General features: G+C 39.6%; 1 protein-coding gene across 1 annotated transcript in view; it reads left to right on the top strand.

The window, feature by feature from the left end:
* LOC150096476 (zinc finger protein 385B-like) overlaps nucleotides 1-14,839 on the top strand; it is a 108,025-nt gene that overhangs the window by 75,697 nt on the left and 17,489 nt on the right. The gene's annotated exons all lie outside the window — the stretch shown is intronic.

Below are 14,839 nucleotides of genomic sequence, written 5' to 3'. Positions count from 1 at the left end.
ATTTTAATATGAAGATATCATCTGTTCATGCCTTTAATTTTTCTCAGAACTCTTCTTATCAGTAGTCTCTAATCCCTGATCAAGTGCTTTATTTCTAATCCAACTCTCAGATCTCAGCGGAAGAGGAGGAGGAGAGACTGACTGACTGACTGACTGACAAGAGGTATTTAGGGAAATGAGCAAACTTGATATTATTAAGTCTGTAGAAGTAGATGATATATCATCACGTGTTTTGAGGGCATGTTACCAGGGAGTTGACATCTGCCTTGGAATACTTGTTTAATATTGGAACTTGACCCAATATACAGCTGATTCAAGTTCTGAAGAAGGCACGATTGTACCACTTCATAAGGAGGTGACAGGATTCAAGCTTCAAATTATAAGCTTCTCTGTGTGTCAGGTGCTGTGCCAGTTGAAGAGGTCAGTCAGGATCCAGAATTATTATTATTGTTATTATTATTGTTCCGGGAAACTCCAAGGAGTCGACAGACTCATCGAGGGAGGCCCCAACATCATGTCAAGAACAACTATTCAACATTCACACAGTATCTATCATACCTTGCCTTGAACTCATTCATGGTCGTAGCACCCACAACAGACTCTGGAAGGTTATTCCACTCATTTACTACTCTCCAAGTAAAGAACCTAGCTCTAACACCCTTGTCAACCATGCTCTTGCCCAGCTTCCATGCATGGCCCCTAGTCCTCCCACCACCAGTCATATTTTCAAAAATATCTTCTGGATCAATGTTATAAAAACCCTTCAGTAATTTGAATGTCTCAATCATATCACTCCTCCTTCGCCTATCGTCCAATTTCTGCAACCCACAAATCTTCAACCTATTCTCATAAGGTTCATTCCACAGACCTGCTATCATCTTGGTCACTCGTCTCTGGACCGTCTCCACTTCCTCCCCATCACGAAGAAACCCTGGTGCCCATAGCTGGGCACAGAAGTCCAGATTTGGTCTTATCAAGGCTCGATACAGAGGAACAACAACTTGTTCGTCTCTGCATGTTAAAGTATTTTTCAGAAGCCAAGTGATTTGGTGAGCTGTTTTAGTTACTTTTGCAATGTGCCCCCTAAACTTCAATTCCCTATCCACCAACACTCCCAAATCCCTGGCCTCATCAATCTTCTGGAGTATGATTCCACCAATGCGATATACTGCTGCTATTCTTTTCACCCCAAAGTGCATAACCTTACACTTTGGCACATTAAATTGACATCCATTTTTCCTAGCCCAGTCCTCCAAACTATCCAAATCATCCTGTAAAATTTTGACATCTTGTGCACTCACAATTGCTCTACCCAACTTTGCATCATCAGCAAACAAGTGAACACTTCCTCTCAGATCCTTTCCAATATCATTGATGAACAAATTGAAAAGCAGTGGTCCAAGAACAGAGCCCTGTGGCACTCCACTAGTCACAAGACGTCTTTTAGACTCCACTCCTGAATAAACCACTCTTTGATATCTCTCCTTCAACCACCCTCTTATCCATCTCACCAACCCTATATCTATACCCATCTGCTCCAGTTTACTGATTAGGGTTTCATGTGGTATCCTATCAAAGGCCTTGGCAAGGTCCAGTAGTATCACTGTAAACCCATTACCCCTATCCAGTTCAGCCGTCACTGTGTTATAAAACGTGAGCAAGTTACTGAGGCATGATCTACCCTTCACAAAACCATGTTGTCCCCTATACAATATCCCATTTTCATCTATCCAATCCTGTATTCTTTTCTTGACTAATTTCTCTAAGACCTTGACAATGATTCCTGATATGCTCATCGGTCGGTAATTTACAACAGCAGTCTTGGAACCACCTTTATGCAGTGGAACTATTTTCCCCTCTTTCCACCTGCCTGGGACTAACCCAGACCTGAGACTCAAATTAAACAAAATGGTCAAGGGTACTGACAATTCATTAGCTGCTTCTCGTACAACACGAGCTGGTATACCATCCAATCCCACAGATGTATTGACATTGAGGTTATGCAATAGACTACTCACCTCCACTTCATTAACCACAATTCCCGTATAATCTACTGGTTTATTCGTTTCTGCAATGTCACCACCTGGATGATATACTTTTGCAAAGTGCTCACTCAGTAACTCAACTATCTCAACTGATTCAGTTACCTCCCTACCATCGGCATTCTTTAAAATCAATCTGCCATGTACATTTTTCCTTTTACTTGCTACATATCTAAAAAACTGTTTAGGATTCTCTTTAGCCTGCATGGCCAATGTTCTTTCGTAATCCTTTTTTGCTTTTCTTACCACACTCGTCACCCTTCTGGCCTGCGGTTTATACCGTTCATGTGCCTGCCGGTCACTCTTCTCCTTAAATTCCCTCCATAGTTGTTTCTTTTTTGCAACTCAAGCTTAATGGTGTTATTCATCCATTTAACCCCTACCTGATTTATTATTCGGACTCTAGGTATACAGTCAGCCATTGCTTCATGCAAGCACTTCTTAACTACCTCCCATGCACTATCAACTTCTAGTCCTTGCAGTTGTACATGCCATGGCACTGAACCAATCAAACTCCTAAGCTTGTCATACTTTCCAGCCCGATAATTCCACATGTACCCTGTCTTAATTGAAAATTCTACACCTTTAGCCACCTCCCAAGTTAAGACCCTATGATCACTCTCACCGATTGGTGGCAATGTGGTCATATTTGTTACAGCCAAATTCTCAGATGTAATTACTAGGTCAAGCACACTCTGACCCCTAGTATTTTCCATTACATGCTGTCGCAGATAGTTATCCCTTAATAACCGCATAAAATCCAGTTCCTTCCTCCCGTGTGTCCTCTCCTCACTCCAATCAATGCGACCATAGTTGAAATCTCCCATAATAATCACCCTCCTTCCACCCATTTCTTCTATTTGCTTGTGCATACTGTCACCACCATCTTTTCCATCACCTGGTCTATAGCAGCACCCAATTGTATATTTAGTTCTGCTAGCCACAATCTCACACCAAATGGCCTCAAATGTACTCTTTTCTCTATCCTGCAATTCAACTTCTATTCTCCTTGGCTGTAACTCATCAGCTATCATCAACAATACTCCTCCCCCCATTTTATTCTCTCTGTCATTCCTGAACACACTATACCCATCACATTCAATCCCACTAGTTATATCATCTACAGTCAGCCATGTTTCACTAATACCTATAACCTGTGGTCTGGAAGTGCCAACCATAGCCAAAAACTCTTCCTTCTTGTTCCTAATACTCCTAGTATTAGTGTACATGAATTTAAGACCCGCAATTGCTCCAACCCTACCTTGATGCCTTATATTAACTATCCCACTCAGATTTGTTGTCCTTATTTGCTCTGGCATATTATATTCATTCTTACATTCAACTGCCTCCATAAGGACTGTATCTCTACTCCCCCCCCCCTAACAAATCTAGTTTCCCTGAATTTGCACATCCACTACATTCAGCAACACTTTCTCAAGTCTTCTTACACCGTAACCATTCAAATGCAAGCCATCCATCTTATATAGATCCTTTCGCCCATCAAACTCACTCCACACATCCACAAATTCCACACCACTGGTCATACATAACCCACGCATAAAGTCATTCGCAATTATAGCCCTCCTTTTAAACATTTCACTGTCATACCGTGGCAAAAGACTAATCATTCTAACTCTCTCACTCTTTTCTTTTGCTACCTCAAACAATTCATTCAGGTCTTCTATCATTTCCATTTTATCTCCTTTCAAATCATTCGTACCTGCCACAACAATCATTTCTTTCACCCTTTCCTTTTGCTCTCTAATAGACGCAGTTACGTCCTTTATGGTCGCACCAGGTTGGTACGATTTTGTCAAATCCTCTACTAACACACCTCGTACTAATGAGTCTCCATACAGCACTCTATCCTTCATTTTGTTCATGTTCACATTCATACATCTATTTTTCCTGTCATACCTTTTATTATTGGTTGGTTCATTCAGTCTACTTTTGTTCATGCACTCTAACTGCTGTTTTGCTCTTTCTATCGTACTATTCAACAACGCGATCTCACTCAATGCATCTATCTCATCTTTTTTGTTCTCTGAGAAACCATTTATACTATCATTCACGCTTTCTACATTCACACTCTCACAATTTTCATGTACAACCTTGCTGTTTCTTGTCATATCCCTATTCCCTTCATTCTGAAGGTTGACAAAAATATCACACTCACGATCCGAAATACACTTCAATTCCTCATTCTCCCTACATTTTCTACACACATTCAATCCTTTATTATCATCTAACCACACTCCGACCGCACTCCGCAAAGCGTACATTTCACAGCTAGTACACTGACTCATTTCTTTTATGCTACCGTTCTTTGATAACGATGGCGAACCTGCATTACTGGCCGCCATTTTCCTTCGCACAGGTGCCATATTTATTTGCAACGTGTTTTGTCAAATTATACGTTATAACACACCAAAAATAGATGCACTAAAATACGCAAGGCAAACAAAACAAAACTACACAATATTAAGTAATTTGTATCGATAACTGAAAATGATACTTATCTTATCTGGAGCTTGCACGAACACTACACATTACGAATTCATCTAGCGGCGACTTCCCAGCATAGATTATGTTATAAAACACTTTAGTACACTAACTACGCTAATAAAGCTCCAATAATATACCAAAATTACACACTTAAGTCCATTAAATTGAATCCAAAACACCAATAAATCAACAAAAAACACAAATCTCTCAGGAGCTCTCCGGTAGCACGTCCGTTCACCAGCTAGCCTCAGCACCAAAGTCCAATTAGATTGACAATAGTGGTATTCTCTTTTATAGATGCACAGATTTGCTAAGTTACATTTACATTGATAAGTCCACACACACCTCACTTTCAGGCAATGCATTTTACTCACCAATCATTCTCCATGCATAAATTTATTAGTCTTCACTCACCACTATTTCATGCAATGCATTCCACTCACCAATCATTCTCCATCCTGAGAACTTACCTGCTTCTTGCTCCCCTGCTCATATCCCTCCTTATACAGCTTTCATGGATGGTCTCTAGTTATACTTTCCTCCCTCTACTCTATGAAATATCTTTTCTACATTAAACTGATAACAATCCCTCACAAACTTATATGTCTCAGTCATATTCCCTCTTCTTCTATTCTCAAGGCTCAGTAAATTGCATTCACTCAATTTCTTCTTGTATCTGACATTCGATAGACTTGACACTAACTTAGTAAACCTTCTCTGGACCTTCTTCACTACATCCTCATTACTCTGAAAACCAATCAACGAAATCTGTGCACAGTACCCATATGTGGCTTGATCAAAGCCTTATGCAAGGGAACCCAAACCTTAAACGTGTGGACAGACTTATGTGTTCGTCGAACATGTTGTTTATTATTTTAACGGTATAATAGAACACAGAAACTAAGTATATAATTAATTTATTAACTTGATGCTGATATTTCGCTGGTATTATAACCAGCATCTTCAGAGCACAAAAACACTGTTTGTCACAATACGCGAGACTAAAACAAAATTGTAGCAGCAACACAAAGACTAGAGTCCTGATTTTGGCGCCCTCTATCTGAAAAAAAAAAAAAAAAAAAAAAAAAAAGCTATCATATATTACTAGAGTCCTAGAAAAGTGCTAGTTTTTTCTTAATATGACTGTCTCCCAGATCATCGGCAAGTTAATACAGCCATATTTGTTGAGATTTGGAGTGTGTTTTAGGGCTTCTGTCGCCTCTAAGAACAGGAATTATCATTATGGGAAGTCGGGCCTAGCAGACCATGCTCTGGATACCCTTGCACACAGGATCAACTGGAAAAACACAAAAGTACTACACAGAAACCCGTATAAATCAGAGAGATTGTTCTTAGAGGCGACAGAAGCCCTAAAACACACTCCAAATCTCAACAAATATGGCTGTATTAACTTGCCGATGAACTGGGAGACAGTCATATTAAGAAAAAACTAGCACTTTTCTAGGACTCTAGTAATATATGATAGCTTTTTTTTTTTTTTTTTTTTTTTCAGATAGAGGGCGCCAAAATCAGGACTCTAGTCTTTGTGTTGCTGCTACAATTTTGTTTTAGTACACCATGTTGTTTTAGTCTTGCGTATTGTGACAAACAGTGTTTGTCACAATATTGTGATAACCAGCATCTTCAGAGTGTGCTCTGAAGATGCTGGTTATAATACCAGCGAAATATCAGCATCAAGTTAATAAATTAATTATTTACTTAGTTTCTGTGTTCTATTATACCGTTAAAATAATAAACAACAGGAACCAAAACCTCTTCTTTTGCATAGCATTTTTCGTCAGGATAGGAGGGGAAAGCGTGGTGGTGGGGGTGCTGCTTATGATAAGTGATGACCTATGTCCTCTAAGAGTGGAGAATTTGGAAGGAAGTGAGACAAATGATTTTGAGAGCGTATGGTGTGAGCTAGAGGTAGGCAAGACAGGATATTTAGTGGGGTGTTGCTACAGACCCAGGAGCACAGAGGATGGGGACCAGGAGATGTTTAGACAGCTAAGTTTGGCAAGTGCAAGAAGAATGATTGTTATGGGAGATTTTAACTTCAGTAGTATAAATTGGAGAGAGGAACATGCATGTAACAATAGGGGAATGGAATTTCTAGAATTCTTGAGGGACAAATGTCTTAGGCAACATGTAACAGAGGGAACAAGAGGTTCAAAAATTTTGGATTTGGTTATAGCATCAGAAGAGTTGATAATAACTGAGTTGACATCTCTCCCACCAGTTGGAGAGAGTGACCATATGGTGTTGACATGGAAAATGAATAGACATGCAGGAGTATCAAAGAGACGGGAACTTATGTGGAATTATAAGGCAGGTGATTATAATAGTCTTAGACGTCAACTTCGGGAAGTTTCATGGAGGGAGGAATTGGACGGCCGGGATATCACCAGTGCGTGGGAAATTGTGAAAGAATATTTGTTATCAGCAATGGTAAGTTGTATACCACGAGTGAAGAAGAGGGCGCAATTTGGAGTAAAGTGGATGACAAACAACATTAAACAGGAACTGCATGCGAAAAAGAGGCTATGGAAGAGATATAAGGAGACAGGTGAAGAGAGGATGGGTGAAGAATATAAGACACAGGCCAGAAGAGTGACTCGTGTGGTAAGGAAAGCGAAACTGGAATATGAGAGGAGATTGGCCCTAAGATCCAAAGAAAATCCTAGGGAATTTTTTAGCTATGTGGCCAGTAGGAGGAGAAATGACTGTGGAAGAATGATATTGTGGGATAAAAATGGGAATAGAGTGACTGATGCAGAGAACATAGTGGAATTGTTCAATGAACACTTTATTGGAGTATTTCATCCTAGAGGAGTCAGTTTTAATGCTAGAGGGATAGGACTGGTACGAGGTCTGGAGGTACAGGAGGAGAGTGTGTTTCAGATACTGAGTACTCTGGATGTCAATAAAGCTGTGGGACTGGATGGTATTTCGCCACGAGTTTTGAGAGAATGTGCTAGCGAATTGACAATACCTTTAACGTGGCTTTACAATGAAAGTCTGGCTTTGGCAAAGGTGCCCAGGGAATGGAAGGAAGGTAAGATAGTGCCATTGCATAAGGGTGGTAACAGACTGGAAGTGTCTAATTATAGGCCAGTCTGTGTGTCATCAGTAGTTGTTAAGATCTTGGAGAAAGTAGTGAGGGACCGTGTACAGCATTGGGCAGATGAGGGTAATGTTATCTGTGAGAATCAACATGGATTTGTGAAAGGACGCTCTTGTTTTAGCAATATGCTAGCCTTTTATAATAAAGTTACAAGAGCATTAGATGAGGGAAAGGCATATACTGCAATTTTCTTAGACTTGGCGAAGGCATTTGACAGGGTGCCACATGATAAGCTGATATTTAAGTTGCAGCACATGGATCTGGATGTCAAATTGGTCAACTGGATTCAGGATTGGCTGTCTGATAGGTATCAGAGAGTTGTGTATGGTGGAGCAGTTTCCAGGAGGCAGAGGGTTACAAGTGGGGTCCCACATGGCTCAGTACTAGAACCTATATTGTTTAACCTTTATATCAATGACATAGCCAGTGGATTGCAGGGGGATATTCAGTTGTTTGCGGATGATGCGAAGCTGGGAAGGATTATTAGTAATAGCGCAGATGTGGTAGCCCTGCAAGAGGATTTAAATAAGCTAGATAGATGGGCAAATGAATGGGGGTGTCAGTTTAATGCAGCAAAATGTAAGGTCTTGAGGTTTGGGAAACATCGATGGGATGCTGCATACTCTATGGGAGGAGTTATACTGGAGGAAGTAGGGGAGACAAGAGATCTGGGGTTGATGATTAATAGAAACCTGAAGTTTAGGGGACATATTGCAAAGGTGGTGAAGGTAACACAGAGGATTGCTGCTATTATGAGAAGGACACTGACCTGCAGAGATAAGAGGGTTATCATTCCGTTGTATAAGTCTCTGATCAGACCACACTTGGACTATTGTTCTCAGATTTGGTCCCCAGGATTTGAAGGGGATAAATTAACTGTGGAAAGGATACAAAGACGGATGACAAAGATGGTTTCAGGACTGTACAAGGATAGTTATGAGGATCGGCTGAGAGAATGTGGACTCCAGAGTTTGGCGGATAGAAGAAGGAGAGGTGATATGATTGAGACTTTTAAACTGTTGAGAGGTGGTTACAAGGTTGACACTGGGGAGTTCTTTCGCTTGGTTGATCAGCGGGAAGGAGTGATGACAAGAGGCCATCCCTGGAAGTTACGAAAGGAAAATGTGAGCAAGAGGGTAAGGAGTGGTTTCTTTGTGTGGAGGGTGGTTGAGCCGTGGAATGCATTGCCTGATGGAGTGGTGGGAGCGAGAACGGTCAGTGACTTTAAAGAGTGGTATGATAAACTTTGCGTTTCTCAGGGGGGGACCTCCCCTCGATGAGTCTTGACAGACTTTATGTCTTAGGAAGGACCTCCCTCGATGAGTCTTTTGACTCCTTGGAGGCCTGAGTAATGATAATGTCAGTGGCCTACTCATTATACTATAATCCATTGAAATGTTCTTACAATTTTAGTCAGGTGATTCCTAAACTTCAAGTCTCTGTCCACAATCATTACCTGATCTCTCATCTCCTTCACCTCCTTCAAAATTTTTCCATTAATTGCATTCTCTGCATATCAACATTGCCCACCAAATTTCAAGACTTTGCACTTCGCAACATTAAACTGAGAGTTCCATTAATTAGCTGCTCACAGTCTATTCAGATCCTCTTGAAAGGCCACAACATCTGCTTTACTTTTCATAGCTCTTCCCAACTTTGCATCATCAGCAAACAGCTGCACATCTAAAGTTAAGCTACCCCCAATGTCATTAACTTACAAGTTAAACAATAATGGTCCCAAAACAGCCCTGTGGTACTTCAGTAGTGACTTTCCTCTTTTTGGGATACCACTCCTCCATATACAACCTGCTGATACCTGTTTAGCAGCCAATGAGCTGTCCAACTTACTAGTCTGTTATCTAATCCCATCTGTTTCAGTTTAGCTGCTAGCTTGTCATGTGGCAGTCTACCAAAAGCCTTTGAACAATCCAATTACACCACTGTATATGCACGTCCTTTATCGAGTGAAATTGTCACCTTGTTGCAATATGTAAGCAGACTGCTGAAACATGACCCCCCAACAAACCCATGCAGACTATCATAAAGAACTGCTGTTATCAATCCACCTGTGAATCTTAGTTTTCACCAACTTCTCTAATACCTTAACGATCCCATACACACAGATTGGTCTATACTTTGTAGCCATAGTTGTACCCCCTCCCACCTTTATGAAGTGGAACAGTGTTTCCCACCTTTCATTCCTTTGGAATTTGCCCTGTTGTAAGATTCATGTTAAATAGTTGTGCCAAAGGTGCCATTAATTTCATAGAGCATTCCCTCAGGACATGTGGAAATATACTGTCAAATTCTATCGCCTTATTAATATTAAGTTTACTTAATTCTTCATATAGTTTCTGCTCATTCACCATTAGTCCCTTCTCCACCATACCCTCTACACTCCAGATTCTAATGAAGTTGCTATCATGAGGATGAAATATACTGATAAACTGATCATTGAATAATTCAACTGTATCCTCTGCATTAGTTACGACTCTGCCCATGTCATCAACCAGCATTATCCTCAGATGTTGAAAGTTTTTCCACTTGATTATACTATAAATTAAAGATACCAAGAAATTATATACTTGGTTTAATCCTTTATCCAAGTGTAAGCAAACAAAGTTTGCACCAAAGTTGCCCCAGTCCTGAAGTATTTTCAGGACTGGGGCAACTCGTGGTAAAGGTGGTATGACTTTACATCACTTGCCTTAGTATCCCATAATACAAAGCACATCTCCTTGTGGACATGTATAAGGCTATGCATTATGGGAAGGGTCACTACCCAGACCAGTTTTGACCTTTGAGGTTTCATCAGTGGGAGGTTTCTTCAGTACTAGAAGTGATACCAAGGTTGAAGTCATGCAGAAGTTATATTTTCATATACAAGTTGCCAAAAGGAGTTGCACCTTATTATTATAATACTCTGGATTAGAGATAGTTAGATATTGAAAGTCATACCACCTTTACCACGAGTTGCCCCGGGTCCTGAAAATACTTCAGGTGCAAACTCTGTTTGCTTATACTTGGACAAAGGTTTAAACCAAGTATATAATTTCTTGGTATCTTTAATTTATAGTATAACCAAGTGGAAAAACTTTCAACATCTATCGCTAATCCAGAGTATTATAATAATAAGGCCTTTTGGGAACTCGTATATGAAAATATGACTTCTGCATTATTACTTCAACCTTGGTATCACCTCTGCTCTCTTAGTTTCATCTGAATTTAGTTGTTCCTGGTGAGGGGAGCTTAGATTTTGGAGGTTTACCCTGAAAGTGCATTTTGAGTCTCTGGGGAAGGTTTTCTAGCATGGCTCGTGAGGGGACCTTGTCCACGGATTCTTTTCCCTGGAATATGAGCAGTTCTGCCTACTGATGCTGTAAATGGTAGGGTGAGCCTGGCACTGAGTGGATCCAACACTGAGTTGGATGATCTTTCGGTCACTCGTAGGGGATTGCCCTAATTTTTAGAGAGGAGCTTTACTTAAAAACTAGGTCGAAACCGGTCTTTACTTACTTGGATAATGGATTAAACCAAGTATATAATATAATTTCTTGGTATCTTTAATTTACAGCATCATCCTCCCATAGTCATTTTTCCTTCCACTTGCCACATATCAGAAGAAATCGCTAGGATATTTCTTAGCTTGATTGGTTTACCTCTTCTCTTGCTGCCTTTACCAACTCAGTTATCTCCTTGGCCTGCTCTTCATGCAAGAGATCATAACTAACATTTAGTCTTTTCACCTTTGGGATGTACTTGGACATTGCTGCTGTTAAATAGCTCTTGATCAATGTTCACACAGCATCTATCTTCTTCTTCTTCCCACTCAACTCCTCTTTCCACACTATAGCTCCTAGTTGTTTCCTATGCTTTCCATAATCACCAGCCTTGTTGTTCCACATGTATCCCTTCTTTATAGAAGTTATCAGGTGAATGGCTGCAACCCTGGTGATCACATCATCACTCTTGCCAACTGGGGTAAGATTAGATGCTCCATTCACAATTACATCCTCTGATGATATAACTATATCTAAGAATCTTAACTCTTGTGTGCCCTCTGTTATGTTCTGCCTATGATTGTTGTCCCATAAGAACTCAAGAAATTCATGTGGCTTCTTCTTATTCCCTGATGCTATCTCTTCATTTCAAGCAATATTGCCATAGCTGAAATCACCCATAATGATCACCCTTTGCTTGCTCACTAACCAAGTTGCCTATACATTTGGTGGAGTATTGCTAAAGGCAACATCCCCACCAAATATCTCATTCTATCAACCTCCTTTTCACACCATTTTGCTCCAAAACTACTGCCACTTTTTTTCTACTTGTATCACAACCTTGCATAAATATAATCTCCATCTATCATCAGCAGCACTCTGCCCCCCCCTCTTGCCTTTCCTGTCTTCACAAAAAACATCATATCCCTTGATTTCTGTTCTCAAGAAGATGTTATTCTCATCCGACCATGTTTCACTTATTCCAACTATTTTTGGGCCTATAAACTCAGTCAATAACAATTTCATCTCACCATCCTCATCCCAATATTTCTTCAGACCCTATTGCCAAATTCTTATTAAGTATTTATGCAGTACTCCTAATAACCCCTTCTCTTATACCTGAGTTCCTTCATCCATTGTAGAAGTAGTATTGAGTTCCATGTTACATATCTTAGGTTGATAACTCTTAGCAAAATGAGAACTCATTAGTTGAACAGTTTCTTCTACATCTTTCACCTCCATAACATCTACATTCAGTAGAATTATTCTTTCACATCATGAGACAACTGTCAGAGAGAAAAAGAAGAGAAAAGCAAAAGAGATCGCATTGCTTGTTGGAACTAATGATTCAAGTAGTGATAAATATAGTATGTAAATATAGTAAGAAAAGTGACAAAGTGAAAATTGTTAGTTTATTACCTAGATACTATAGTAATGAGTTAAACTGTGGTGCTCTGATAACAAATGATTCAAGGAAGCTATGAAGATGATGAAATTGATGTTAGTTTTTGGATGTGTGAAGTGAGTTTGATGGTAGAAAAAGAAAAGACCTGCACTTGAATTGATTTGGTATAAGATACCTGGAGAAATTATTTATTCGAATGACACTTAACGCTGAGAGTCAGTGAAACTCAGTCATCTTGGGAGGAACACTGAGGATGTAATCTTAGCTAGGATGTGCTGGTGTAACAGTGATATGAATGTCACTGAGCAGAGTTATTAATCTGCAGAAGGGCTGGACTACACTTTGGGTTTGGGCATTTTGAGCGTGTCTGGGGAAGGAAAAGAGAAAGTTGCCCAGAGGTCAAGCAAATTATAAATTTAAGTATAAGAAAAGGCAAGAAGGTAAATTGTTATTTCTCTACACAAATGCCAATAGCATTAGAAACAAAGTGGTTGAGTTTGTTGCTTTGGTGAATATGTTGTGACCTAAATTTGTTAGCATTAATTAAAACTGGTTTCAGAGTCAGATGGAGTAACTGGAATTGAGTGCAAAAGGTATAGTATTGTTAGGATGACAGAAGATATGGGGTGGGGGGGGTTACTACTAATGATATCAGATGACTTGAGTCTGTTTAAGACAGAAACTCATGAAAGCAATAATGGTAAGGATATCCCATATAGCAGTAAGTTTGAGGCTATCTAGTGTAAAGTGGAGGCTAACAGGATGAAATACATGGTGTCATGTTGTAACAGGGCTGGTAGTACAGTTGTTGAGAATGAAGAAATGCATTGCTAAATTATCCCGAGAGGTACCAAACAAGTGATTATTATTATTACAGGCAACTCCAAGGAATCCTTAGAGTTGCCTGTAATAATTCATCGAGGGAGGCCCTAAATATCATGTCAAGAACTATCCAACATTTGTGCAGTATCTATCATACTTGCTTTGAACTCATTCACAGTCATGGTGCCCACAACAGACTCTGGAAACCTATTCCACTCATTCTCTACTCTCCAAGCAAAAAACCTAGTTCTAACACCCTTTGCTAACTACACTCTTACTCAGTTTCCACGAATGGCCCCTAGTTCTCCCACCACCAGACTTGTTCTAAAAAATTTCCAATGAATTAATCTTATAAAAACCCTTCAGTAATTTGTATGTCTCAATCATATTACCCCTTTTCCACCTATCAACAGTTTCTGTGACCCACAAATCTTCAGCTTGTTCTCGTAAGGTTCATTCCATCAGGTGCAAATATTCAGGGTATGCTAAGTGTGTGGTGCTCATTCACCGAATAACAATATGTGATTCCTAAAAGTAAAGACACTTCATGTGATTCCTAAAAGTAAAGACAATATACTAATGCTTCATGAAGAGGACACTTTTCTATGTGTAAACATTGCATCACATTCACATTAATAGCCCAGATGTGTGTTCAAAATACATACACATTTGCACCCTTTGAAAAGATGTACAGATGGCACAGTGAATCAAATTCTTAGTGTTCTAGTAGTGTTCTAGTAAAGAAAAAGAGATTATATGATAGAGACATTTAAGTTAGTGAGAGGAATTTATTGGATTAATCCAGATGAAAATATAGAAAGAGTAGAAGGCGAGAGGGGAAAAACCAGAGACTATCCCTGAAAGTTATGTAAGAGTATGGTGAAAAGGGGTGTGAGGAGTAGATTTTTTACGTGGAGAATTGCCAGTGAATGGAACACATTACCAGAATGTGCTGTTAATGCCAGGAGTGTTAAGGATTTTAAGTTTTGGTAAGATAAATATGTTATCAGTTGAATGAACCTCCAGCGACATCTGCCGACTCCATGGAAGGTGCAGCAATAATAATAATAATAATAATAGGTACAGAAGGGATATCAGTATGCATAAAGGAATGTTCAGCCAAACTGGCTAGCCCATTGACAAGATTCCATCTCAATGGAAAGAATGCATGATAACCCCATTGCACAAGTTTGATGCAAAGATTTATGCATTTATTATCTATTATACTATACCTATCAGTATCTTTGGAGTGATTGTAAAGATTTTAGAGAAGTTAGTAAAAGCTGATATACAGAAATGGATGAACATTCAGATGTGTTTGCTAAAGAGAAGTCATGTCTGTGTAATTTGCTCATATTTTATAATAATGTTATGGCTGAGTTAGATAAAGGAAGTGGATACATTATGATGCTGTTGGACTTGGTTAGGCATTTGATAG

This window comes from Typopeltis vanoorti, chromosome 18, assembly GCF_054136105.1.
Source record: "Typopeltis vanoorti isolate ZY-2024b chromosome 18, IOZ_Tvanoo_1.0, whole genome shotgun sequence".
In the NCBI taxonomy this organism is placed as follows: Eukaryota; Metazoa; Arthropoda; class Arachnida; order Uropygi; family Thelyphonidae; genus Typopeltis; species Typopeltis vanoorti.
Note: the sequence above shows the minus strand (reverse complement) of the source record. Positions and strands in the feature narration are given on the sequence as shown.